The sequence below is a fragment of the Orycteropus afer genome, unplaced genomic scaffold, assembly GCF_000298275.1.
Source record: "Orycteropus afer afer isolate SDZICR_OR568_19922 unplaced genomic scaffold, OryAfe1.0 scaffold00127, whole genome shotgun sequence".
NCBI classification, from domain to species: Eukaryota; Metazoa; Chordata; class Mammalia; order Tubulidentata; family Orycteropodidae; genus Orycteropus; species Orycteropus afer.
The window spans coordinates 2,279,423-2,284,379 of record NW_006921714.1 but is presented as its reverse complement, the minus strand read 5'-3'; the positions used below and the strand labels follow the sequence as shown (position 1 = coordinate 2,284,379).

The 4,957-nt window shown below is 44.0% G+C and overlaps 1 protein-coding gene across 1 annotated transcript in view; it reads left to right on the top strand.

Moving 5' to 3' along the window:
• The window catches only part of TTC7B (tetratricopeptide repeat domain 7B), a 397,140-nt gene that overhangs the window by 157,986 nt on the left and 234,197 nt on the right, over nt 1-4,957 (top strand). The gene's annotated exons all lie outside the window — the stretch shown is intronic.

Sequence of the window (4,957 nt, the reverse complement as noted above, 5' to 3'; positions counted from 1 at the left end):
GTGCTGGGCCATTGCTGGGTTTTGTGTACGTGCTGTGTGCTGGGCCATTGCTGGGTTTTGTGTACGTGCTGTGTGCTGGGCCATTGCTGGGTTTTATAGATCATGCTCCCTTAACCCCCTTTCCACCAGGGAGGCAGGAGAAGAAAGGGAGCAAAAGGAATGGTTATTAAAACAAGGGCAGTGTACCACTTACTTGGTGTGACATATACCCAGGTGAAAAGACCTGGATCGAGCACAAGGAGACTGTGCACGTGCTGAGGAGAGCAGTGAGCCACGGAGGCTGGGCTTAGTCCAGACAGTAGCCTGCTTGCCTCCGCTTGAAACGTGTGGTTGTCTTGGTCTGCCGGAGGCCCAGAGATGTGTATAAGAGAAAGACTGCAGGAGTTACCACTTCTCATTTGGAACCTCTGTGATATCATTGGCCTTATATTAAAATGGTGTGACTGGGAGTCTGACCTCCTCTAATGTCACAAGGGGAAAGGAGAATCAAAACCAACAGCCCAAGGCTAATTCCTATGAGGTGGAGGTCAGACTTAGCTCCTCTGTCCAAACTTTTTACCAATTTTGACACCAGCCGTCCTTCCCACAGTGCTCTCTCCCTCTCTGCTGGGTTTAATAAGTCATTGCAGTGGTCACACAGAACTCACAGACCATGTTCACAATAATGAAGTTTATTAGGGAAGTCACAGGTTACAAGTCAGGTTCAGGAACACTGAAGACATAACTGTTTGATGAGGATAGCCTCTTTTCAGCTGTGCCCACAGGCAGGCCTCTTTTTGGCCTTTGGCCCCTCAGCTTCTCTGCCCACCCTCTGCCTTGCTTGGGCAAGTGTTACAATGCCCTTTAGCTCCACCAATAAGTACCTAGGGGCACCCTACTCCACCAGGAAGCCTCCTGCCCGAAGGTGCTCAGCTGTCTCACTCTGTGGGTTGGCACACCCCTTGTAACCCCGTGGCTCCATGGGCCGGGAAGACCACTGTGCCATCTCATGCTGGTCTTCTTTTCTGCTACCACTGTTTCTCCACCACTGCTTCACCCTGTCTTGTGCCATCTCCAGTGTTACAACTTTCTCTCTCTGTCTTCTGGTTCAAGGAAGTTCTCAACACAAGGGTTCCTTGTCCAAAGTACACATTCTACTCATGTCTCTTCTTGGTGGTAGTAAGGTTCCCACTTTCTGCTTTTGGGAGGGCTCATTTTAAGCCTAGGGAGTAAAACTGACTAATCTCCTCTTTAGGGTTCCATTGACTGCTAACCAGAAGGTTGGCGGTTCAAATCCACCAGCCATTCCTCAGAAGGAAGATGGGGCAATCTACTTACGTAGTGATACTGCCTTGGAAACCCAAGGAGGGGTCACTATGAGTCAGGGCCGACTGGACAGCACATAACAACAACAACGTATCTTATTGGCATGGTCTCACCCCTCACAAGGGTGCCATGCACCTTATTTGCATTATTAGCAAGCTATCCATTCCCCTTGGTGGGCCACAAGCACCTCATTTGCATAGTCACATGCAATCATTTGGTGGATATTAAACCATGGTGAGAAAGGCCATATAAAATTTATCCTTCAGGTACATACACACAATGGAATACTAATGCAGCCCTAAAGAAAAATGTAGAATTTGCAAACCACCACATAAAGTGGATGAACTTGGAGGATATTATGCTGAGTGAAATAAGTCAATCACAGAAGGACAAATGCTGTATTAGTCTGTTATTTTAAAAGTCAAGGGAAGGTTTACATATGGAAGGAAATTTTCTTTGTTGGTTACAAGGGAAATTTTCTTTGTTGGTTACAAGGGAAAACAGTTAGATAGAGATAAGAATTGATTTGGGTGAAGAGAATGGCAATGTACCAAATATGAGTGATCAACATGGTGGCACTGAAGAAGAGAAAGACATAGAGAGGTACATGGGAAGTACAGACAACAAAGATGAACCCTTCTGCACATACAGTACTGTGTTGTCAGTGAAGGCAAACATGGGTATATGGGTAGATAGATGGGTGGACAGGCTGAGCTATTAGGTATGTCTATGCAGTGGGGAGTGTACCAAAGACCATGTATAGAGTTGTCAGACAGTGGTCCCATAAGTGTATTTGTATGATCTGTAAGAAATCCCAGGTGTATAGTAGAGCTGACAGGGGACACGATTGTAGTCACTTCTTGGCCACAGCCAGCTATCCGGAGAGAGTAAGTAGTTGAACCTGTGGGCTCAGGACCATAGTCACAGGGGACATCAAGCTCAATTGGCATAACATACTATACAAAACATTGTTCTACCTCCTACTTTGGCAAGTAGCAACTGGGATCTTAAAAGCTTGCAAGCAGCCATCTAGATGCAACGATGGGTCTCTCCTTGTCCAGAGCAAAGAAGAATGAAGAAAACCAAAGGTTCATGGAAACAATTAATCCTAGTGACTGATATACCATGTGATCCTCAGCCTATACGACTGTGAGACCAGAAGAACTAGATGATGCCCAGCTACCACTGTCAACCACTAGGAGAGGGATCTATGTAGGATATCCTGGATAGAGTGGGAGAACAATGTGGAACAAAACTCAAAATAATTTGGGGAAAAATAATAAAAATGGGAGGGACCAGGTTTGCTAGTCTGATAGAGCCTGGTGGAACCCCTGAGACTATGGCCTGCCTGTAGCTGTCCTTCAGGTCTGGAATTGAACCCACTCCTGTGGCTTCCAGTCAAACAAAAGACAGGCATATGAGTTGAACATTTATCCAAGGTAGATACACTCCTCGGAGAGAACAATCATGGGAGAAAGAAGGACTGTGCATACACAGGGAGATAGCTCAGGGGACAGGAGTGCATGGAAGGATGGACACAGGGAAGAGGTAACTACTATCAGGAAGAAGTGGGAGGGGAGCTGTTGTGTTGGGGTAAATTGTAGACAACGTTTTGAGACAAAGTATATGTGAACTGCTGTATGGAAACTGAATTTGCTCTGTAAACTTTCACCCAAATCACAATTTTTTTAAAAAAAGTGATCCTTCACACTGCTGCATACTTCCTCTGCAGGAAACATGTTGGCCCCTTGGCTGATCTTTCTTTGACAACTTGGTTACTCAGGATGGAGTCATTTACATGCTCTACCCTGCCATGGCACAATCGGAGAAGGCACATATGTGGACAGGCCTGGCACTTGGTGGCATCAGTAACTGTTTTTCAGATGAACAGGTCTAACCACACTTCAGCACCAGTATTTTGATGGAGGCCAGCTCATGTTGGTTTCCTGGCTACCTTTCCCTCATCCTAAGCTCAATTCTTCACAACTTGGCAGTCAGTTTCCTTTGAGTGAACTTGATCAAACTCTCTTAATGGGTTACAGTGTAAAAGTTCTGAAGATGTGGCTACCAGAAATTTTTGATTTCTTAGACAATTCTGATTGAGAATATTTTGTTCCACTGTAGCTCATGTTTGGAATTTTCAGGTAGTTTTGAATTTGGAGAGCATGGCCACATGTCTAAAACACTTATTCTAAGTGTGGGTATAATATGAGACAGTGTTTCACTGCTATTCATTAGGTTTCCACTGGCCAATACTTTGAGGAGTGGATGGTCCCTTCCTTCTTCTGAGTTTGTCTTAGTCTGGAAGCTCTGCTGAAACCTGTCCATCATGGGTACTCCTAATGGTATTTGAGATACTGATGGCATAGCCTCCAGCCTCACAGCAACATGCAAGCCACCACAGTACAACAAATTGACAGACGAGTGGTGGAAGACAGCTACCTGGCCAACTGACTGGAGAAACCTATATTTATACCCATTCCAAAGAAAAGTGATCCAACAGAATGTGGAAATTATCGAACAATATCATTAATATCACAAGCAAGTAAAATCTTGCTGAGGATAATTTAAACGATGGTTGTAGCAGTATATTGACAGAGAACTTCCAGAAATGCAAGCTGGATTCAGAAGAGGACGTGGAATAAGGGATGTCATTGCTGATGTCAGATGGATCTTGGCTGAAAGCAAAGAATACCAGATAGATGTTTACTTGTATTTTATTGACTATGCAAAAACATTAAACTGTGTAGATCATATCAAATTATGGATAACATTGAGAAGAATGGGAATTGTGGAATACTTAATTGTGCTCATTAGGAACCTGCACATAGACCAGGAGGCTGTCGTTCGAACAGAACAAGGAGATACTGCATGGTTTAAAATCAGGAAGGGTGTATGTCAGAGTTGTATCCTTTCATCTTACTTATTCCATCTGTATGTTGAGCAAATAATCCGAGGAGCTGGATATGAAGAGGAATATGGCATCAGGATTGGAGGAAGACTCATTAACAGCCTGTGATACGCAGATGACAAAACCTTCCTTGCTAAAAGTGAAGATGACTTGAAGGACTTAATGATGAAGATTAAAGAACAGTCTGCAGTATGGAGACATAAAAATAAAGAAAACAAAAATCCTCACAAATGGACCAATAAACAGCATCATGATAAATGGAGAAAAGATTGAAATTGTCAAAGATTTCATATTACTTGGATCCACAATCAACACCAATGGAAGCAGCAGTCAAGAAATCAGACATCTTGTTGCACTGGGCAAATCTGCTGCAAAAAAAAAACCTCTTTAAAGTGCTGAAGGACAAAGATATCTCTTTGAAGACTAAGCTGTGTCTAACCCGGGCCATGGTATTTTCAGTGGCCTCATTTGCATGTGAAAGCTGGAAGGAAGACCAGAGAAGATGCTTTGAGTTGTGGGGCTGGTGAAGAATATTGAAAGTACCATGGACTGCCAGAAGAATGAACAAATCTGTCCTGGAAGAAGTGCAGCCAGAATTGGTGAAGAATACGGAAAGTACCATGGACTGCCGGAAGAATGAACAAAGCTGTCCTGGAAGAAGTGCAGCCGGAATTGGTGAAGAACACTGAAAGTACCATGGACTGCCGGAAGAATGAACAAATCTGTCCTGGAAGAAGTGCA